Source organism: Pogona vitticeps, chromosome 1 (assembly GCF_051106095.1).
Source record: "Pogona vitticeps strain Pit_001003342236 chromosome 1, PviZW2.1, whole genome shotgun sequence".
In the NCBI taxonomy this organism is placed as follows: domain Eukaryota; kingdom Metazoa; phylum Chordata; class Lepidosauria; order Squamata; family Agamidae; genus Pogona; species Pogona vitticeps.
Genome location: NC_135783.1, coordinates 26,066,155 through 26,090,924, shown reverse-complemented (window position 1 = coordinate 26,090,924; position 24,770 = coordinate 26,066,155).

Here is a 24,770-nt window from a genome sequence, read left to right as displayed (position 1 = left end):
TGTAACCTTGTCAGCAGCTGCTGCAGGTTCTGAAACTCTGAAGGTGAGTCAGGATGACCAAACATTTCAGCTACTGAGAGCTAGTCCATATTGCTCAAAGGAGTAGACGATGATGAGACAGAATTCCCAGAGCATGTTTCTTCAACAATGAGTTAGACCCACAGTCAAGCAAAAGTGGGTAACCCCAACATATCAGAGATGCTACAGTTGTTGGACATTCAATAAACTGAAATATTAGGAGTAGTTTTTTTTTAATTCTTGGTCTGTTTATTATATTTCTAGTTATTTCTAAAATCAGGATCAAAGGCCATTTTAAGAGGAAATTATTTATCTGAAAAATGGTCTGACAAAGAAGGCGTCTGCTGGGACTGTGTCACTTGCTCCAAGGCAACACAGGAGACGTGGCTCTACTTGCAGGAGACACACAGTGGAGGATCTAACTCCTTAAGCCACTGAACTGTCCAGTCAGACATTCTCTCTAGAGAACCCTAATTACCTGTCTCTACCTCTGTTGCCTCCTATAAGTACAGTGGTGCCTCGCAAGATGATGTTAATTTGTTCCGTGAAAAATGTCATCTTGTGAAAACATCGTCTTGCGAAACATGGTTCTCCACTGGAATGCACTGAAATCTAATTAAGGCGTTCCAATGGGGGAAAAAATCATCTTGCGAAAATTGTCCATAGAAAACATTGTCTTGCGAAACGCAGTTCCCCATTGGAATGCATTGAAATCTATTTAATGTGTTCCAATGTGGAAAAATCGTTGTCTTGAGAAAATCATCCATAGAAAACATTGTCTTGCGAAGTGCCACAGCGATCACAAAAACCAATCGTCTCGCAGATTAATTGTCCCGCAAGGCATAGTACTGTAACTGTACATAGTTACTTTTATCAGCATAGGTACACTCTTCTGCACTTTGTCACTTATGTCACACATTTCCTAATTGTTATGATTGTTCTTTCTTGCTATTCTAGTTTACATGATAACAATGAAAAAAACTTTTTTTGCAATTGAAACAAAGGAGAGGGAGGGAGTAATCCAAGCAGCAAGATCTAATATTCCTGAAAGAAAGTGAAAGGAAAGAAGCTGAAAGTTTCCCCCACCCTGCTTGTCCCCCGGCAGATCAGCTTGCATCATTTCCCATGTATCATTCTGTCCTTGTAATCTCTGGTGGCCACAAGGAACATGCAGCAGCATATTCAAAGTGCATTGAAATGATGAAGCCTTTCATCTTTTGTAGCAAGGAAGAAAGATCAAGGTGAAATCCTGCAGAGGAGCGGCAGGAGTGAACATTATAGCCATGGATGAGAGCACAGATCAGATCAGCTTGCTTCCAAAGCTCCAGATGTACAAGGAAAGGCTGACATCATTATGGGATTAAGTAAAACAGCAGTCTCCTTACTGATGGCTGTCAGCATGGCTGCAACAGAAAAGGCAGTGTGAATGGTCTCTTTTAGCATGCCAGCACCCAAAATGCTCCAGTTTTTCAGCAGCAGTCTGCAGTCCTCATCACACTATATGTTGCCAATAAGGTCCCCCCACTGTTGCACACCATATTTCCAACATGATGCATGTGAAATAGGATCGCTGAGCACTAGATACAATTTGCATCTGCATTTTTAATTTGTAATTTAATTTGGGGGACCAAAAACAACCTTTCTTTTAAGAAGACTCTTTGTATATGAATTTCAGCATCCAACAACCCAAGAAATTTATTTTCACATTAAAAAAAAACATTTAATTATATATGATTGGATTTGTAGTGCAATGGTTTTGTGGGGAGGGGAGAGCATTGTTTATCACACTACCCAGCAAATCTTATAAAAGAACTCTAATTTCTGACATGAAAATATAGTTTCCCCTTAGAAATCCAAAAGTCTTTTTCTTCTCTTCTTCTCATATTCCTCACATATACACTGACCTATTTAAATCTAGTTTTTAAATGATGCATGCTGTAGTCCAACCTACTTAGAGAATACCTGGTTGAGGAAAGATGTCTTGCATGGTTGGCTCAACTCTCTGGCCAAAATCCTGTTGCTTAATGTAGTAAATCACACTAGAATAGACCTGTTGAATCAATGAGGATTTTGTAAGTCAACTCTTCTGTAGGTTCCATGGATTCAAATAGGCCTGCTTGAACTGTGACCCACTGGAACCAAAGGAGGAGTTGATTCACTAAATTCCCATTGATTTTGTGGAGCTACTCTAGTGTGATTTACTATGCTAAATATCAGAATTTTGGCCACTGTCCATCATTACTGTTTTCTGCACAGCACAGCTATAATATTCCAAATTCTTTCGTGACATGGAAGTGCCAACTCCGTATGTTCCTACATTGAGAATAAGGTCCTGTGATGATGCATGAGATATAACATGTAGGACACATACATGAGATATGTCTTAGCATGACATGTGGGTCATGTCACAACATGGTATGCTGATGCATTGGACACGTGTGCTGGTGATTTTGCTGCTGGGACCCATGCACGTAATTTGAGCAAATGTAGCATGTGACTTGGTCAGATCCAAGCAACAGGATACCAGATTAAAAGGAAGGGAACCTTCCCAGCTGGAACACATTTTGACATTCATGTTTACATGTTTCTGCAAGCTCAGAAAGCACGTACTATAGTATGTGTTGCTGATTTATTCAACGATTCCTATTGAATGGGGAAAGAAAAATAAATAACATGGAGGCGAGAAGACTCTGGAGTGAAAGAAAATGAGCAAGAGAGCAGAAAACTAATTTTACATTGGCAAGCTGTTTTTGGAATCAAATCACACTTTGCTATTACTTCTTGTGAAGAGTTGGGTGAGAGCCAGGATTGAAAAAAACAATGCCTGCATAAAGATGAGGCGGGGAAGCCCTTTGGACAGGGTTTCTTATTGTGCCAAGCTCTTAATTACTGCAGTGTGACAATAACAGAGTTGCGGTCTTGTAATCCATCACAGCCTGCAGGAGATATAAGAACTCTTCACTTGGCGAGATTGGGGAAAGGGTTATCTGATGGCGGGGGAGGTTTTCATTAGGGAAATGAATAGCAAGGGAAGGGCAACCGGGTGGAGGGGGGGGATTGGTGCCAGTATCCATTTCTTTGATAACCAGCAAATGCTTGACAGGTTGCTTCTCTTATGTACTATAGGAGAAGCCAAGTATGCGGGTTGGAGGAAAGATGCAACCTCTGCATGTCCCCAGCTAACACTACCAGACTGCGTATTTTCAGGACTTAAATGTCCAAGGTTATGGGGCCCTTGGCTTGGCTGAAAAACTGAAACACCTGAAGCAATAAAAGCAGACCCTCTGTCAGAATCTGGACGTGTTACTTTTTTTCAGGCAATACTTGCCAGAATTCTCCCATGTAGTGGCTGTGATGGGCAGGGAATTCTGGGAATTGTAGTCCAATTAAAAAGCAGTGTTCCCAAGCTTTACTCTCTCTAAATTCAGCCTCTCAGGTATCTGTCTTCTGCAGTTTCATATTCCACCACTTGGGCTATTGGGAAAAGGCCACATGCTGATGAATCACCTTGATACTGAGCTAAGATATGAAGGATCTCATCTTGTATCCATTCTAAGTCACGGTGGCCATTAGTTTGCCTTAGATACTGTTGCAGTGTTTTGAATTTCTAATAACATTCCTATTTGATACACAGTAAAATTACAAGGAATTACAGAGAAGAATAGCTACAAGTTCCCCAGATAGCCCACCCCTTTCTCATTAACTGGCACTTAAGGTCGCAATAGCTCATTCTGAGACATTTGTAGGAGAAACAATAAAAAATTTTCATTGCATACAGTTGTGAACAGATCAACAGCAAACAAACAACCACAAACTACTTCCAACAGACTGAAAAGAGAGCAAAAGCACTCAGCAGAGAGGCAGGGCCCTCTTTGAATTTAGAGGTGGGAAGGAACGATTGGTTAGTGCTGGACAGATTGACAGTCACCCCAGCCCAGAAAAGTCAATCCCAGTCATTCAAACTACAGACAACATGTGAGGTTTTAAAAACTCCAACATATACATCATGCCAGGAGGAGAGGAAAGAAACAACGCAGTAGCATCTTCCAGGGACTGGACATGGCTTGAGAAAGTTACTTTTTTGAACTATAGCTCCCAGAATTTTCCAACCAACATGGCCAGTGAGTGTAAATAAAACATGCTTGTCATGTCATTTCCTCTGTTCGCTTGAGTTCTGTGAAATGCCACCATTTTCTCTGAGTACAACAATGCAATTATTTGCTTTTTAATTATTTGCATTTCCTTAATATTCATTTTCTCACACAGCAAATGGATATATGCACGATTTTACCTACCATACAAGCAAGTAATTGTATGATTATATACAGAGTCTTTAATATTTGTAAATTTCCTTGCCATGGACTCTGTATTGTGCAACTATTTTCTCCAAGGGCAGGCCCCACATAGGCATGGTATCTGCTAAGAGTCCCAGTGCCAGCAATGATCCATGGCTTGATGTGTTTACAAGAAGCAGGCTCTATAGTGTATGTTGTCTGAGCATGTGAGATCTCCATGGCTTCTCAGGCTGTCACTGGCTAATTAAAACTGCCTGGCATTGCTGAGGTATGCCAGTAGGAAAGGTGGGCCTTATCTCTTGAACTTCTTTCTGTCTCCATTCAGTGATTCATTGTATCTTCCTCATTATTTTGAGACTTGTGCCTAATGTACATAGAATAGGTCTTTCTTTCTTTCTTTCTTTCTTTCTTTCTTTCTTTCTTTCTTTCTTTCTTTCTTTCTCTTCTGATGCACCTTTCAAACTTTTTGGAGAGGAAGGTTTGTCTACTGTGTCATTAACCTGCTTCTTTTAAAATACTGCATATGTTTGTCATTTGAAGAAACTTTAATTTATATCTGTCAATTTATTTGGCCTTCTGGGACATTGCTACTGAGACAGGTTTTGTCCAAGATTAAAGAATGATTCCCTCATTTACTGTAACTCTCAGTGATGTCTTTAACCCTCAGCGAAGGTCTGAGAATTTCCTAACTCAGATTCAGTTGGACTGAAGGGATGGTGGTGATGAAGTGGATGTTTTGTGTGGAAAAAAATCCTGTTGGAACAGGGAGATTGGAACCAAGAGCAAAGGGTTGGTTCTTAAGAGTGGCTACTTTTCAAAGATTTGGAACTGGCGTTTGGAAAAAGAAAATGGCTTTTATGTTGGTTATAAAATAAAATATTTTCCTTTGGATTGCCCAGAGATAAGAGATCCACTTAAGTGGGGTCTCGACTTACGAACGGCTTGACATACAAACGTTTCGACTTACGAACCGCTCTCATAGGAATATATGGACTCGACTAACGAACTTAGATTCGAGTTACGAACTCTTTTTCCCCCTTTTTTTAAAAGCTAAATCATCTTAGGTTAAAAGGAAAAAAGAAAAAATATCTCCCTCTAGTGGCAGAAGGCAGAATAGCAGCTTCCCATTAGTTTCTATGGACGAAAAGAGCAGATACGGATTAAATGGTTTTCAATGCATTCCTATGGGAAATGCAGATTTGACTTAAGAACTTTTCGACCTGAGAACTGCCTTCCAATACGGATTAAGTTCGTAAGTCGAGACCCCACTGTACATCAGTGAGAATCTGAGTGTCCTTTATTCTTTAAATGCCTAATGAGAATATTACCACAAGTTTAACAGGCTAAGCAGAACGACTACATGAATGGCTCTTTAACTTTGACTTGAGTAGATTCTCCCTCATTAATGATATTTTAAAAACAGACTTACCATGTAACTTTCTTATCCTGGCTGAAGAATGCTGTTCAGCAAAAGAGCTTACAAAATATCTCTTGAAGAAGTGTCCTGTTTACCAGTGGCTCAGAAACTGGCAGTTCGTTATGATGTGGCTTTCATGCATGCCCTGATAAGTGTTTTATGACTTCTGAAATATTTATGGCTCTGGAAAATAAAACACACTCTGCCTATAACGTGTGATAATTCTGCCAGTGTAAAAATTAACGTGAACAAACCTAGGTATACGATTGACACTGATGAGAACTGCTATCAAACCACAGGGACACACAGGAAGGGTGCTTCCACCAGGCTGCAGGAGAAGGAAGGCCGAGTCTGTGTAGAGTTCTTGTCATCAGTCTCACTGGGATCAGAGCCTTGAAAAGTTACTTTTTTTCCCTTGACTTCCCAGAATCCCTCAGATCGTCTGCTCATTTTAGGAGCAGTTATTCAAAACAGTATTAAGCTCCATCTGGGTACAACTGTAATTGTTTCCTCCTCATCCAGAACGGTGCCCAGTCACAGTCATTCTGTTTGGTTACAACAGAGGAAGAGATGAGAGCAGGAACAAACCCACACACCTGAAGAAACACACACCACCACGTTAGTACAGGAAAAGATAATGGGCCACATGGTTTCACCTCCCCGCAAATGTCTGTACAGTGTCCTTTGTACCGATGTATTCTCCACTCTCTATGTCTTTCTCTTTTAAGTATTGTGTCTCTTCACCTGTATGCTGAGCAGGGAGCCTTGGGGCAAATTGATTAGAGCTTGCATGTCAAAGTATGTCATTTTGTATGAGTAAAGTGTTAAAAGGATTAAGGGGTTTAGACCAATTGTGACTCTGGAAACGTGAGATGTGATCGGAGGCTTGAATAGCCATGCATACCTGTTAGAGGTTACTTCTGCTTTTTATCACTGCTGAAACTATTGCAGAGCTCTGAATTTTGGATAAAGTCCTCTAGCTGCACAGGAGAAGTGCAGGTACTAACAGAGCAGAATAAGCTTCAGGTCTACCCAGAGTAGACCACCCTTTTTGTCTCATCACTTAGAGTTTCAATAACTCATTCTGAGACACTGGTAAGAGAAAGAATAAAAGCTTTCATTTACTCACAGTTTTAAACAGATCAAAAACAGGATAATGTACGAAAATTGACTGCTTACAACAACAAGCCAGCAGACTACTGCAGAAAACCTTCTAGCAGCACTAACTGCACTAACTGCTGGCAGACTGAAAAGGGAGGGGAAAAGGCATTTAAGCAGTTGAAATCCGAGGTAGGGAAGGAACAATTGGTTACTGTGGGATTGATTGACAGTCAGCCCAGCCCAGAAAGGTCCCTTCCAGCCAAACCTTCTAAAGGCAGCATGTGAGGTTGCAATAACTTCCAACAGACACAGTGTTCATTTCAAACTGAATAAAGATTCCTATGAGTCGTACCACTCAAACCCACAACAATCTTACACACATCTTTATCATAGTATTCAGTGGGCTTGTTCTCCCTAGAAAATTTTCTTAGGAATGCAGTTTTGGTTTACAGTTGACATTGAGTTCAAATACAGTATTACATCAGCATTTAGGTTGCAAGGTGCATTTTGAGGAACTACTATCTTTCAGCTTCACCCACTCCAGTCTGTAAAACAGGGGAAGTAATGTCGGTGCACCTCACAGAATTTTAGAAACAATTGCAAAGATGATGTCTGAGGAACACTTCCCATGCCTGGAAATTATGAAGTATTTGCAATTAGTATGCAGATACACCAGTGATTAGTATCTGATCTCTGAAATGTATGCTGCTACTGCTTAGAGAAGGAGGGTACAGATCTTGCCTTAGATGAAGAATGAGTTTAATCAGAGGAGCACCTGGAAACGTCAGCAGGGCTGGCACTGTCCTAACACAGCAGCAATAATTTCTCTTTTTCAGTACTTTATGGAGAATTTTTCAGCATGAAATACTTAAGGGTCTCATCTCAGGGAGAAAAATATGTACGCCTTAATGACTCCTGCTCTGTGCTTCTCCTTTCAGCCTCTTTGCATACACATCCAATGTTTAAGCTTTGATTAGACAAATTAAAATTAGTGCATGGAAAGGTATGGAGAGATTAAGAAAGTTATTTGGTAAAGAAAAGATACTGAGATGGACTGGAACTCCTGGCACTGTGGTTTTGATGTGCAAACTGTTAGCTCTCCCTCCTTCTAGTTGTTGGTAAACAAGAGGTGTTTGCCAGCAGAGATGTGAAAATTGTTCTGTCTTGTTTTTATGGCATCCCTCTGAACCTCTTCTGTATTTTCTTCCTGCCCTTGTGTTTACAACAAGATGCAAATTTGCAGGACTTTGCTTCCCCAGCACAATCTTGTGGGGATTCATGTGTGTTTTGATTAGCAGCTATTCCCATCAATGTGCTTGTTTTCTTCTCATTTTTTCTTGATGTATGCCTTTTTGTACACATTTTCCCCATCAGAAGCATTTTTGTGTGCATGTTTCAGATACCATTTCTACTCATTTATTTGTGAATAATTCAAAAAAGGGGGGGAAGGATATGGGGAGGCATCTGCCACTTGAGGTTTCTTTGTAATGATGGGAAATGAAGAGATATGCAAACACTGTTGGTAATAATTTTGCAGAACACAAATTAGGTACCTTTGCAAAAACATTTGGTTAATGCAAATTTCTTTTCTAACCTGACTTACTACCCTGTTTCCCTGAAAATAAGCCCTAACCTGAAAATAAGCCCTAGTATGATTTTTCAGGAGGCTTGTAATATATGCCCTACCCCAAAAATAAGCCCTAGTTAAGTGAAAGCCCGCCCTCCACCATTGTGCAGCAACCAGAAGAAAATGATATGACTGTATTTTAATAAACGTTGATTGTACATGAAAAAAAAATCCCCTGAAAATAAGCCCTAGTGCGTTTTTGAGCAAAAATTAATATAAGACTGGGCTGACTGTTCTACAAGCTAGTTTTCTGAGGTCCTCCACTCAGAAATGGGGTTGCCATTAAAAGTAAGGTAGGTGACAACAATCTGGGATGTGGCTCAAAAGATACAAACCTTCTTGTCACAAGACACCAGGCTCATGGTGTTTCTGTTGCAAACTGACTTCTTTTTCAATACCAGTGCTAAGAACACTGCTAAAACTTCTGCTGGAGTCCTCTCTAATATTAGGTGCCAAATTGATTCAAAAGGCTTATTCCTGATCCTCTCTGGGGCCAAGCAGATCTCAGAAAGGTGATGGAAACTGAGTATTCTCGGAGGAGAAAAGAACAGGACAAAGTAAATGCAGATTCATTATTACATCAAAAGGAAAGCAAAGAAAACAGGTCGAAGCCAGACAGTCGCCAGTTTTGTGTTCAAGTTTACACATGTCAAGTGCCAATTGCAAAAACTGACATAGCATTCTGGTTGGCACATGATTGTACACAACCAGCACATTGTCAGACATGGCCAGGCACAGCTGGCACCTTGTGAGTTCACCACAGCTATTTCGGGAAGTGAAGTTCCACATGCATAATTATTGAGCATTCTACTGGTCATGAATAGTTGTTGTTTAGTCATTAAGTCATGTCCGACTCTTTGTGACCCCATGAACCAGAGCACGCCAGGCCCGGAGTTGGGTCAACGTAATGTTGGTTGCTTCGATAACACTGTCCAGCCATCTTGTCTTCTGTCGTCCCCTTCTCCTCTTGCCTTCACACTTTCCCAACATCAGGGTCTTTTCCAGGGAGTCTTCTCTTCTCATGAGATGGCCAAAGTATTAAAGCCTCCACTTCAGGATCTGTCCTTCCAGTGAGCAGTCAGGGTTGATTTCCTTTAGAATGGATAGGTTTGTTCTCCTTGCAGTCCAGGGGACTCTCAAGAGCCTCCTCCAGCACCACAATTCAAAAGCATCGGTTTTGATGCTTCGGCGGTCAGCTTTCAGTCCAGCTCTCACTTCCATACATCACTTCCATACATCGCTACTTGAAAAACCATAGCTTTGACGATGCAGACCTTTTTCAGCAAGGTGATGTCTCTGCTTTTTAAGATGCTGTCTAGGTTTCTCATCAATTTCCTCCCAAGAAGTAGGCGTCTTTTAATTTCATGGCTGCTGTCACCATCTGCAGTGATCATGGAGCCCAAGAAGATAAAACCTGTCACTGCCTCCATATCTTCCCCTTCTATTTGCCAGGAGGTGATGGGACCAGTGGCCATGATCTTTGTTTTTTTTAAAAAATGTTGAACTTCAGACCATTTTTTGCACTCACCTCTTTCACTCTCATTAAAAGGTTCTTTGTTTCCTCACTCACTTTCTGCCATCAGAGTGGTATCATCTGCATATCTGAGATGGTGATATTTCCTCCGGCAATCTTAATTCCGGTTTGGGATTAATCCAGTCCAGCCTTTTGCATGATGTATTCTGCATATAAATTAAATAAGCAGGGTGACAATATACAGTTACTAGCAGCTAATTTATGGTGTTCAGATACGAGATGTTAATTGATGGACACCTCTAAAGGCAGGACTCTCAGAGTGAAGGCAGAAGATCCTTATTCCTAGTCATGGATAAAATTTTATACTTTCTGGATTTTGTTTCTCTTTTGCCCACCTCTTCTCATCACATGGTCTGCCGTGAACTGGTGTAAACAGGAACGATGCATATTTATATCCAGTCCTAAAGGACCAGTCTCTTTCTTGTCTGCCTGTCTGTCACAGCTATACCTTGCCTTTCCACTAAAATAGTCTCCAAGATAGTTTACAATCTTTGTAAAAGAATAAAACCAAGTAAAACCTGGTTTAACTATGCAATTGTCAAAGTGCACAGTGCTGTTGACAGTGTTTTTGATGTATTCTCGAAGGCTCCAGAGCACAGACAGAATTCTGACTCCTGTCCTCTGAAGATGCCGGCCACAGAGACTGGTGAAACATTAGGAAGAACGACCTTCAGAACACAGCCAAAGAGCCCGAAAAACCCACAACAACCACCAGTGTTGTTTGAATGTAAGAACTCCAAACATAGAGTAGTGCAGAGACAAAAATGAAAAGAGAAGACTCAGATGTGTTCCCTTCACCACCAGAACTATATTTACAAAAATATACATATATATACACACTTCTTCATAATCAGCAATGCAGAAAATACTAATCACAGTCCAGTCCAGTCCAATACTCTCCAAGATGCTGACTGACAAAGTGACACACTGCTTCTCCATGAATAACCCAACAACACAGGTTTATTAACTGCCTACCTATATACTTGTGTATGATGCAACACTTACTCAGCAAATTGAGCATTGCACATGTCACTGTTCTGGCTAGATGGCAACTAGAATGACTCAGTGTTTCTTCCTTTGCTTACTCATTCTCCCATAATTCAGACTGACAATTCCATATTTTTCTATCGTATGTCAACAAAATCATGCCATCAATTAAATCAACCCCACTTAAAAAACTGTTGAAATCAAGTAAACACATATTAAAACCATTAAAATCAACAAAGGATACAAATAAGGACAATACAGTATGAAAGGTTAGGTTAGGGATTTATAAGGAATATATAAAGTTAGCCTAGGGTAGGAATTTTTTGTGAGTATATCCTAATTCCAAGAGAGGCAGGCTGTAAAACACCCGCCTCTGGGTTTTGTTTATGTTCTCTTTATGTGAATGGAAAGATAATCTTGATAAAGTTGCAGAGTGTTCTGTTCTGCTCTTAGTCATGAACCACAAAGAGCTTCCATATGCAGGGTGAAATTTATATTTGCACTGAATAACCTAAAGGGAGCAGCAAAGACGAGTCAACATCATCAGCCCTATGAGTGTCAGAAAGAGCTCATCAAAGGTCAGGAACACATTGTTGGAAAAGTTACATACGTCAGCAGGAAAATGTCAGTCCCGTCAACAAGATTCCCAGAGGAGAAAAGGTTACATTTAGTAGGATGAAATACAGGAGGTCAGCTTTTAAGGTTTGTGCCTCTGTCCTGCTCTATCAGAGTGACAACTACTGTTTTGCCTCTAATATGTCCTCTAATATGACCTATGTCCCACCGTGGTGAACAAGATGCCTCTGGGAATGCCACAAGCTGGTCATAAAGGCAATAGGCCTCACCTGATTCCCACTCGAAGGACATAATGTCCAGGAATAGAGGTGGACTAATCTGTAAACTTTTTTCCTGGACCCAAATATCTTGACACTTCCATCAGATTTAAGAAGAAAAAATTCTGTATTTTTAAACATTATCCCCCCCCCCCCAATGAACCACTTGAGATCCTTACCTGTCTGCACTAACCACATTCAATACGGGCTGCTATTCCTACTATGCATACGATCTGCTTGACATTCAGGTTTTAAAGGCAGAAAGCTTGTTGGGGCTGGGGGTAGGTGGGAGAGACTAGTTCAGCACCACAAATATGGATGAATCCATGCCAAAATGTTAAGCACTACAAAGAGTCTTCTGGCATCATTAAGATTAACACAATTTACTTGGCATAAATTTGGATACAAGCTGCTACAAAAACTGGGTTCAAATAAAACTTGTTTGTAATAAAGGTTCCACAAGACTCTTTTTTAATCTTTTTATGACAGCTAAGAACACAGCTATCTTGCTAGAAATTTTAATAAGTAGATCACTCAAAACATCTCACTGGATGGCTGAATATATCAATTTGGTTTCCTCCCAAGCTTGGCAAGCTCCACATATTTGTTGTCATATATATGAGCAAATTTGCAAACTTTTGGGAGTTCTTATTAAAGCCAAATGAAATGAAAGCCCCTCACCCATCCTTACCATAGTACTTCAGAACTTAGAACAGAGAAGCCTAGAAGTTCTATTTAAGAACTTGAGGTGAGGCTCTTGTGAAAGCACACATTGGCACTCCAAGGGAGGCAGCTTTTTTTGTTATTACATCCCAGTTGTGGGTCCCACTTTCCATGGAAGTCCAAATGGGAGTGACATTATATGGTTCTTGGTGAGGTGATGCGAAGGTACCCACATGTCAAGGTGTATTATATCTGTGAAGATTTCCAGTCATCCAGGTGAGGTTATCTGGAAATTGAGTCATGGCAACTAGACTTCTTTCTTATTAGATTGAAATGTTTTACTACTCATCCAAGTAGCTTCTTCAGACTGAAGAGAGTTGGTAGGAGATCCCTGATATATCATCCACATTGGTTTCACTTCCCCCTGGTCTGAATAGGCTCATTAGATGGACTGGTGTATTATGCTGGTTTATTAAGCAACTTGATGGAAGCTGTCTTTTGCGTGCTTTTCTTGTGTGCTTTTCTTTTTATTGCTATGCTTGATGTATTTTATTGCATTGTTTTAATGTTTTTATTAGTGCATCATATTAGAATGTTGAAATTACATTTTGTATATGAGTTTGCTATCAGTAAATCGTGACTTCCCAAGGGAGAAGCGTGCAACTGAGAACAAGGTCTACCTTTGGCTAGGTTTGGAGGTAAAATCAACCAGAGCCTTTAAGCTGTTATTTGTCACTATTACCAGTGTTTCATAGCATCAATAGTGATGGCAAAACGTTTGGCTACTGCTGAGTGGTGGCCCCAGTTTTTCTATAGTTGGCCCTTGAACAGGCTAGAGGAGTACCTTTATCAAAAGTTAGTCCTTTCAGGAAAATCATAAAAATTTACTCCCATTTTATTGCCTGTACATCGGACAGGAAAATGGGATGGGGATTTAATTGAGCACTATCCAAGAAGTATCAGGCCAGGACCTTGAGAGACTAATGTCCCAGGTTAGATACCACAAAGGACTCAGCAGCTTGTCGCCAAAGGGCAACAACATCCATGTCTGCTTACCATTGCAGGCAATGTCATCCTGAGAAGAGATAATGAGTGGGGTGCCTGATTCCAAATAAGACATTTCCAATTCTTCAGCAAGTGGGCAGCACATGAGTGTAATCATTGAAACCAGGAAAGCATAGTAGGAATCAGTCAATGGCTTCCTGGGATCTGTCCACGGTGCTGAAGGGTCTGTCACTGATCACTCTTGTCACCTTGGATTTCCAAGTCTCAGGCTTTCAGTGGCTTCATAGGTTTGGCTCTATGTTCTAGGCCCCTGCCAAACCTCCATCTTCCACACCACCCAATAATGGCTAAATCTCAGCAGGATTAGACAACTGAGCCTCCACTGCCAGAGAGGGACCTGGGATAGGGGTTGGGGGACTGCTAATACTGTACATCTTTGTGCCTTGAAGCAGGAGCAAAAGGCCTTGCTACAAAGCCAGATGCCAACGTACCCCCTGCCATACCTACTCTGGCAGTACCACAAAGGACAACAACATCAAGGGCTTCTTAATGTTATCCATCTGCTAATTTCATATTTGTCAGCAGCGCCTTCTACATAATGCAAACAGGACAATCTCTATGGGCACACAGCTGACATCAGAAATGGCAACACAGAGAGGCCAATTTCATAACACTTCAGCCTCCCAGGATATGGGGGAAGAAGATGGCAATAGAATTGTTTTGGAGAAAATGAATTAAAAAGGAAGAGTTGAAAGAGAAACAGTTGAAGTAGACTATATTCGCAGATTTCCATGTACATCAAAAGGATTAAATAAAGATGAAGATTTTCTTAGCACACTGGATATCTGTCACAATACTTTGGATTAATCTACAGTCTTGGGTATCGCTACAATGGAAAAGTTCTTTTCCTAAATGTAATTCTAACCTCAGCTCTTCCAGAAAACTATTGATTGCTGGTAACAAGATGTCTCCATAATCAGCACTTTGACTGATCATTACTGATGTACTATTGCCATTTTGAAAGTCCATTACGAATACAATTACCAACCTTATTTTCTATCTTACTTGGTCCCCACCCTTCTATTGCATTCCCTGTGTATATATACCTCTGGCCCAACATTATATTCCATGGATCTGTAGAAGAAGATTGTAACCCATAAACCTTCATGCCAAAATAAATCTATTAGTCTTTATTAATCTATTAGCAACAACTCTTTTGTTTTTATTTTTGTTATGCATGCCAAAACAGACCAGCAAAGCTACCTGTTTGAGAATTCATTCCTGAGCCCATAGGCCTACCATTGCTATTTGACCCCTAGAGACTCTGTAACAGAGAAGCAGCCTGCTTTCAAAAATTAAAAGCAATTTGTTTGGGCCACGGTGGTCTGCGTAGTTAGCCGGTGTCATGTAGTGGTAGACTAGGACTCAGGGTTTACATTCCTGCTCAGCCTTGGCAATTCAGTGTTTGGGGACTTATAAAATCATTTCTTAGATACCTTCCTTACTTTGAAAGCCCTACCGGAGTTGCCATAAGGTTCTGACGTGATACAACATAACTAACTAACTAGTCTAAACGGCAGTGCTCAGGGACCCAGTCTCCATTTAGTTTTCTTTTATTTAATATAAGGTACTTGTGTGGTTAATTTCCTATTATCTCCCTTGTTCCAGTCACAAGTTTGTCCCATCTTGTGGGAAGCTCCTGTAGGAATCGTCCTGACATTTTTGTTTGTTCACGGAAAAGCCTTTTTGTTTAAAAGTGTTTGTTTCCGACATTGCTAAAGTTCATTTTCATCTGGAATATATATGTCTGTAACTGGATACCTCAGGCAGCACCTGCAAACTCTCTCAACTGTGTAAACTGAGGGATTAAAATAGCTGCCTTTATTTGAAGGGAGGCTCATTCATATCCTGGCTGAGCAGCCAAGTCAAATAAATCATAATTCGAACTGATTGGGCTTTTTTCAAGGACCATAAAGGTGCAGGTGGAAACGCTGGTAGGAAGCAAAGGACAGAGTCCTGTCCTCAGTCTGACTTTGGCTTATGAGTTGCCAGTATCTGGATGTCCAAATGACAAAGGAGAAACACATTCATGGAAGAATTGTAATCAAGACTGTTTTAATGCCCGAGGACCTTGATTTTCTAGTGCTGCAGAATGAATTACATTGACATGTTTGTAATCCCTTTGGTACAGTGATATATCCTTACAAGCAAGCCAAGCTGCTTGATTTGGGTCCTGACCCTTGCCAGGGTATTTTCCCCTACTCCAAGATTTTTGTTTTAGAGGGGGAAAGTGATTAGCAATTTTTACTGCCTTGTTGACATTCTTCAGGCCCTGATTTTTATGTGGCTCTTCCTTTTATTTAACACAGAATGCACACATCGTTGGTGAAGGGTGAAGATTATTCAGATATGGGCCTGCAGCATCCATCACTCTGTTGGTGATGCTGACTGGAACTGATGAGAACTGCTATTCTAGCAACATCCAGTGGGCGTCCCATTCCTTCTGATCTACAGCCTGGTGATCAGCAGGTCAAAATCTGAGGCAAAGCAACTAGAATTGAGCACTCTAATACATGGCGAAGGACACACAACTGTTGAGGCACCAATTACAAATCCATTTCTTTGGAAGAGAAGCCTCCATGCACACCAGAGGGCTGAGTGATGACACAAAGGATTGCACTTGTTAATTGCAAGGAACTTAGTTATGTCTTATTGGATGCAATTAGGTCCTTTGCTGTCAAGTTGCTTGGAGTTTGGTAACTGCAGGGGGGAGGAGGAGGGTGTGCGCATGTGGTTGTCATGTCATTCAGCTCCATTGCTTCTGGTCCTATGAGAGAATGAGAAGATAGCAGTATAATGTGGGAGAAACAAGAAACAACACATGTTTGGCTATGCCCTAACACAGTGATGGTGAACCTATGGCACGCATGCCACAGCTGGCTCACAGAGCCCTCTCTGTGGGCACATGAGCCATAAGTCACCATTGAGAAATACTTACCTGTCCTCCGATCCCAGATTTTGACACTCCCCTCTGCTGCTGCAGTGGTCCAGCTCTCTGCTGCTGCAGGGGTGCAATGGCGACCATTACTGGTAAGTATTTCTTTGTTAATACCGCCTATAGGGAAAAAAATACTAAAAGCATTTAACCTCGTGGCGCAGTGGTTAAAACGCTGTACTGCAGCTAAAACTGTGCTCACGACCTGGGGTTCAAATCCCAGGTAGCCGGCTCAAGGTTGACTCAGCCTTCCATCCTTCCGAGGTCAGTAAAATGAGTACCCAGATTGCTGGGGGGGCAATGTGTAGCCTGTATAATTAAAATTGTAAACCGCCCGGAGAGTGCTTGTAGCGCTATGGGGCAGTATATAAGTCCAATAAATAATAAATAATAATAATATAATAACCCTTGCAGTGCAGGGGCAGTTGTTTTTCCTAAACTAAAACCTCAGTATTTGGGTTTTAATTGCAGTGTTGGCACTTTGAAATAAATAATTTGATTTTGTGTTGCGGTTTGGGCACTCGGGTTCAAAAAGGTTCACCATCACTGCCCTAACAAGACCTATGCAGAGGCATATTAACCCATGGGTTGACCCCTAGGCTTTCAGGTATTTCAGGGGGGCTCTCACACTTCAGTTTCTCACTCCACTATAGCTGACAGCCTGACCCCCAGCAATGGTGGTGGCAGTGGTGTTACTGGTGCTCTTGTGGCACCAGTTCTGGCTCCTTCAGGCCTCTTTGCTTCCTGCTCCACCCCACAACTCTTGCCGTTCCTCTTGCTCTACCACCACACAAGGGCGCATGAGGTCAAAAAGTTTGGGAACCACTAGTTTAAGGCAAATACACACCCATGTAACAAAGAACTCAGATAGAAATATATTATTGTGTGTGTGTGTGCGTGTTTTAAAAAGATACTGCACAAAATCGCAGCTTCTTTTTGCTTCTCAGTATATTTTATTTTCCTCTTTTCTTTGTTCTACTGCACATCTCATATCTCACTTCCTAGTTTTTTTTCAGGCTAGGCTTTTTCTTTTATCAATGTATAAAACACATATTCAGTCAAAGAGAATCGTTCCATTTGTTTCTAAAAGCCATCAGTGCATATCAGATAATGGAGTTACTCTCTGTCCAGTGATCTGCCATTTCAGTTTCTAAATCAGAACATTTTTGTGTCTATTTCATGTAGAAATATGAGATAGCTCAGTGGTTTAAGCATCTGGCTGTGGAGTCAGATGTTAGGAGCTTGATTCCCCACTGGGCCTCCTTGTCAGGGGCTGGACTCAACGATATTGTTCACTCACATAAGTTGTTATACACAGGGCTGGCACAATTTTACATTGGGAAAATATCCACCACACCCTGTTTGCTATGATCATTGGTTCCTTCCTCTTTACCTAAGTGATCTGCATTTCTGAAAATATCCTTGGGAGGCATATTTTTGGCCAATAGTCTCAAGGCCGAGGACACATTTCAGGGGTAAAGCACCTGCTTGCATGCTGGAAGTCTCAAACTCAATCTGGCAGTAGAGTTGCGGCAGAGGAAGGGTGAGATCGAGTCAATGTGATTAAGAAGGAGAAAAGCTGGTTTTAAGGAACAAAGAAAAATTGAATTTATTAAAGTGATTATATCTAAAATAGTGCTCACTGTCACATACCACTGGGGTGGAGAGCAAAGTTAACGGGGACACTGACCTTGTTCAATATACTTGCCTGTGCTCCTACAGATTAATCAAGACAAGAAAGGCCAATTTCCTGTAGAAAATCTTTAGCAGATCCCATTGGTTTTAAAATAGCATATATAATAATTGTGTGCCATCAAGGCAATTCTAACTTTTAGCACACAAGAGGTAGAGTATTCAGAAGTGGTTTACCACTCCCTTCCTCTGGGGTTGCCCTGGGGCTGCTTAGCTTGCCCAAGGCCACAAAGGGTGGATATTCTGGGATGCACAGTGGGGAACTGACACTCCCAGTTTCTGGCTTCGCAGCCAGACTCTTAACTCACTCAGGTATCCAGCCAGCTAAACGACCTTACCCGAGGCAAATTTTCACCATCCCTTCTGCTTCCCATGCCTGTTTCCAGACCTGTGCTATGACAGCATTGCCAATTTATGAGAAAAAAAATAGAAGGGACAAAGAACTGAAGGAGGGATGACCAGTCGGTGAGGATTTCACCAAGCCTTTTCTCCTCTGTCCACAGTTTCTTTTTAGTAAAACTATCCCTTCCGACCAATGGTCTGCATAGAGAAGCTGCAAGTGGACTTTTTAAAATATAATTTTATTAATACTGTACATAACATATAAACACAATATAACGTTAAACATTTACCTGAAATAAAAAGTAAAACCTAGTGCACTTCATCACTGGGACCAATATGACTTCCAATATAATCATTATTTGACAGCTCCTTATTCCTTCCAAAACTGCAATATTTATTGTGTAAGTAATTGACCTTTGCCCTTTATTAATACAAATTCTATAAAATCTCCCTATATATCATTGAACATATTATTATTCAGCGATCCTTTCTTTAACTTAATATCACATGTTAACTTACTATGAATTGTTATAGTCCAACTCTCATTGTGTTATTCAGTTATTTGAAAGTCATGCTTTACTTTTCTTTCTCTTTTTTACTATCATTAATCTTGCTACTGTTAATAAAATGGAAATTAATTCTTTCTTCTTCACATTGCACATCATCTAGGAGAGACAGTAACGCAACTTTAGGAAAGGTTTCTAGGTTTAAATCCAGTTTTACAGTTATCTCTTTGAAAACCAGCTTCCAAAATTTTGACACCGTTACACATTCCCACCACATCTGCACATATGTACCCATACTTTGATTACATCTCCAACACAATGTGGAGCATTTATTATCTATTATTTATTATTATGCAAATGCATTTTAAATGACATCGTTACAGCCTGGGACCATTTGGTGTCCTGGACTATCTTAAATACCATGTTCTGTCTGTTCCCTGCTCTTCAGCTCATTCCCATCACACAGTTTCCCCCTTCTTACCACTGAGAAGGCCCTCTCTCATGTCGTCCCCAAATAAGCTTGGGAAGGCAGTAAAACTGAGAGAAAGGCCTCCCCAAAAGATCTTAGAAGCTGAGAAATCCCATATGAGGTGAGACAATCCTTCAAATAACCTGGACACAAGCTGTACAGGGCTTTATAGGTAACCGGGTCTGGAAACAGACTGGCAACCAGTGAAGCTGTCATAAAAAGGGAATTACATGCTTCCTACGACCAGCAACAGTCAGCAATCTGGCTGGAGCATTTTGAACTGGCTGTGGTTTTCAAACAGTCTTTAAAGGCAGCTCAGGTAGAGCTAAGTGAACCTTAGACTTCCCTTGAAGAAAAGGTTCTCTCCCAAAGTCATATAGACTTTCTCATTGAATAACCTTTGAGAAACTTTGAGACCAGGTGAGAGGCACCATTTCGAAACCACTGTGTTTATAATGGTCATGCAGGAAAGCCCAGCACTTAACACTGCCTGGATATCTATCATGTATGATTGGTCCCTTGAAACATTCTCTACAAACTTTTATAAACGTTGTATATTAGGAGCAGTGAATTCTGAGTGCATTTGTTATCTCTCGCTAGTCATGTTTCGACATAACAGCTCTTTACAATCAATATTCAGGAAGAGGCTAGAGATATTATTATCCATCTTGTACAAACAGAAAAAAAAAATAGGAGTTAGGCCAATTAAACAAAAAAACGCTCACCCAGACCAGCATTTTGCAATTCAGACTTCTTACCTGTAAGATTAATTGCTTTTGCAGAGCTTGGATGTCTTGACATTTTTTTAGTCTCAGCCACCAGTTTGAGGGAGATAGCAGATTTGTGGGAGCTGCAGAGAGAGAAGAAAGTGCAAAAACAGGATGAACATTAAGAAGATAAAATCATATATATGCGAGAATTACATAGTTTCAATGCTGATGATGAAGAAATTTTAAAAATGGGCATATTTTCTACATATATAAAAAACAGATTGGACTGCAAGGTTACTCTGCAGCCCCAAACCTGTGATTCCAACACCTATTGCTCAACAAACCCCACAGAGACAATTTACTCTGACACAGACAAGCAGAAACAATTCAAAATAAATTACATTCAAGTTAAACTAAACAAGCCCTTAGAGGGCATTTAGAAAACAACAACACTTGATTTCCAAACAAAAAAAACATGGTTCTTGGTCGATACAACACACACAAAAATGTATGTTGTGTAAAGGGAGTTTTTAATTGATTTCAAGTGTGCTAAACAAAAGCACACTTGAATTGTGATATTTGTAAGCCGCCCCGAGTAGATGCTGTCTAGGGAGGCGGGGTAGAAATCTAATAAATAAATAAATAAAAGCAGGAGTATTTTAATGTGCAATCACACTCTTAAAAGACTTATTCCAATGCGATCTTTTCATTTTGCCTCTAGCTAAGAAATCTGCTTCCATTTGATATAAATGACCTCCTCTCCGTCTTCTCACAAAAAGCCACTGCACCCAAGTAATTCCTCAGCTGGATTTCTACCACCTGCTCTTATTCAAGGGCAATTTTTAAAGTATCATTTTCACAATCTTTTCAATAAAATGACAACCCACACAGGGAGCCCATTAGCTCGTTGACTTTCATTCAAAGTTAATTACACTTTTGCAACTTCAAAAAAAGTTCTACACAGTTGGAGCCTTCAAATCACCCCTTTAGATACCTGGCCTAATGCTTTATACCGTATAGGACTTGGGGTTTATTCCCCCTCCCCTTTTTAAATTTTTCCCCATCTTGTCCCTTTCTTCATTTATTAGCAGTTCTAATAGGACTGCTCTATTAGCAATGTATAGCTACAGTGGTGCCTCGTAAGGCGAATTTAATTGATTCCGCGGTTAATGTTGTCTTGCGAAAAATTCGTCTTGTGAAATGTATTTTCCCATGGGAATGCATTGAAATCTAACGAATGTGTTTCTATGGGCAAAAAAGTGAGAACAAAGTCAAATTTGGTTTACAAAGGGTGTATTAAGTGCTCTTTACAGCTATACATATTATGCAAATCATTTCAAAAATTTCAATCAAAAAACTTTAACTTTTTAAACATCACAGAAAAACATTTTAAAAATCAGCAAACATGAGGCAGGAACAAAAACCGGAAAACATTCGTCTTGCAAAGCACAGCCATAGGAACATTGGTCTTGCAAGTCATCAACCCCATTGCCAAAACCATTTGTCTGGCGAGTTTTTTGTCCTGGGAGGCATTCATCTTGCGAGGCACCACTGTACTTTAAAGCACTGTTCTTTTTACCTGAATTGCGAAATGTGTGGAATAATTAAAAGACATCTGCTCTTTAGAGCTTCTAGAATTGCAAACTCTGATGAAGTGGCTATGCTATGTACACAGAACCTTAAGCCATGTAAAAGTTTTTAGCCTTCAGGATGTGTTTTTATCTTGGAAAGATAAAGGAATATAGTGAAGCTATCCACATTTGAGCAGCAGAACGAGGATGCAATGTCTAAGCTGGAGCAGTCCTTCCTTGTCTTTGTAACTCCAGTTTTCAAAGTGGGAGTTACTTAACTGGAGATTTATCGTGGTGAAAATCTAAAGCATCGGCAGGAATGTTCCTACAACAACATTATTCTTTTCTTTTTAACAGACTTCTTGCTTTTACTTTTATATTTATCCACTTTTACATCTCCAAATTGAATTCTCCTGCCATCCAAATATAACAATTTGTTGCTTAAATGTGTGCTTCCTGCACTAAATCAACAACTGAGTCCATGTTTTCAACTGGTATTTAGAAGGCTAGAATACTTAGCAATTTGTTAGGCTCTGGGGAATAACTGGCTGTTTCCATACACAGCCCAATTCTGAAGAACTGACCTCTAGTGGAGACAGGGAAGTTTGCACAGTTGTGTTTGACAGCCAATCCAAAAATGGTTTTAGCCAATGAACTGATCAATTAATTTGGGAATAATTTTGTTCTCCATGGTGGTGTCTGGATTAAAAACATGAAAATAAAATAATAAAATGGAAAAACAAATACAGTGTGTTGATTAAATCACGGCAGCAGCAGATTGGGAGCAGTATTTTCTTTTCTCACGAGAGAACAAAATCTCTTTCATGAGGAAATTCCATTGTCTGAGAACTGTAAATATTTACATGTTTCAATCATTTTAGCTGATTTTGTGGTCTTTCTAAATTTGATTTTTTAATAAAAAACACGTTGTGTTTCATAAATCCTTTCATACAAATATGTGTACTTATGTTAGATTTTACATCTTTTGGGGAGTACCGGTAAGTTGTAAATCTGCTTGTCACGTTCCTGCCTGTCCCTTGGTTGTTTCACCAATCAAAGGGCCCAGGCTACGTGTCGTGTCGCTGCCACCGGTCGATTACATCAACATTGTTTATCCTTAATCACAGAGGTCCAGGCAATGTGTCATTTTAAAAAGAACCAAATAGAAGTTGTTTATTGTTACAGGTGATGAAGGAACCATCAGTGCCTTCAACTCTTAACCAAGCATCCCACTTCATCCACCCTCAATCACCAACCCTCTCTATTCACCCCAAACTCCAAACTCTCCAACTCTCAAACCCTAAAACTCCAATCTTCCCCCTTCCTCCTCCTGCAGAGACTCTTATATCTCATGACTCTGCCTCTCCAGCACTCTCATTGGTCCATACAGATAGCATATGAATATTCATGACCTGGGCAGACACCACATGTGTTTTGAGGGTAAGGTGTAAGAAAGGTGCTGTAGCATCTCTTTTAAATGTGTTCACCATATGTCTCTGTTGGGATAGAGCTAAGAAGTGATTCTCACCTGCTCATCCCTCATTCAGAGATGCTCAGCTAAAAGTGCAAGCTGCCACAGTTGAGGATGTGTAAGCTCCATTTGACATTTCACTGATCCATTCATTAAAGGTGCCCTATATTAAGTGTTGGCCTGTCTTGCTCAGTTTGTCTACAATAACTGCTAGTGGTTCTTCACATGTAGGAGATTTTATGCCCTGCAGATGAAAGGAATGAAGGCTGGAACCTTCTACATGAGGAACAGATGGTTCCTCTACATGAGGAACAGCAAGGATCTCTCTCTTTACTTGATATTACAGCCATCAGTTGAGGGTTGAGGGCTATATCTTGCAAACCCTGAAAGTGGTTATCATTTGTCACAGCTAGGTCATACAGTGGTGCCTCACTTAACGAGCGCACTGTATAACGAAGAATCCGTATAGCGATCCCTTTTTGGGGATCGCTATACGGAGCTGCCCCAATCGCCGCACTCACTTTGCGATGATTGGGGCGTCCGGCGGCCATTTTGGAGCCGCCGAACAGCTGTTCGGCGGCTCCAAAATGGCCGCCGGACCAGCGAAAACATCGCTGGAGGGGTAAGTTTTGGCCCCTATTGGAACGCATTAAACTAAGTTTAATGCGTTCCAATAGGCTTTTCCTGCCCCGTACAGCGATGTTTTCGCATAGCGAAGGTTAATCCGGAACGGATTAACCTCGCTATGCAGGGCACCACTGTACTTCAGTTTTCCTACATAGTAAACAAAGTCTAACAGACAATCCCTGTCTTACAAATGTATAGCTAGGAAAAACGTTATAGCCAACACTACCTTCTTCTTGTGGGATTTCTCAGAAGTTTTGTGGTCTGTTTTCTGAAAGAAACACCAAGCTGTGTACGGTAATATTATTACAATTCCTGCAGAATTAGGTCTTTCCTGTGCAGGATTTACTGGAAAGGATATGTGAAGGTGGTGGAACCAAAAGAATGACCAAGTCACTGCCAGGCCACGCTTCAGCAGCATGGCTTGTCTTTGCCTTCCTCCCCAGAGGATCGCGAGACTTTAAGTCTCACGAGAAAATCCCAGGAGGAGAGGGGGGAACGATGGGCTATTTAAGGGCTGCTCCCCCCCCTCCTCTCCCTCTTCCTTGGCTGGCAACAGACACAGACAGAATCTTTTGGCTTGGCAAGGTCTGAACACCTCGGAGTTTGGCGAAGGGTGGGGTAGCATCGGCTCCCCCCCCCAATGGTTTGCTTATTCTTTTAAGCTTGAATTATCTTATTTGCTAATCATTTAATTATCGATTGTCGATTATTGCTGATTAATCTGCTAGCAGTTAAAAATTTTAAAAAGAAAAGAAAAAAGGAGAAAGCGAAGAGCATGAAATAGGGAGAGAGTGCGAGAAGAAGGCGTGCGACGAAAAATAAATTAATTTGAGGGTACCTATAGGTGTGAATAGGGCATGCCTGGAGATCCGGTAGTGGGGCTTGGCATGCATTTTTCATGTTACCC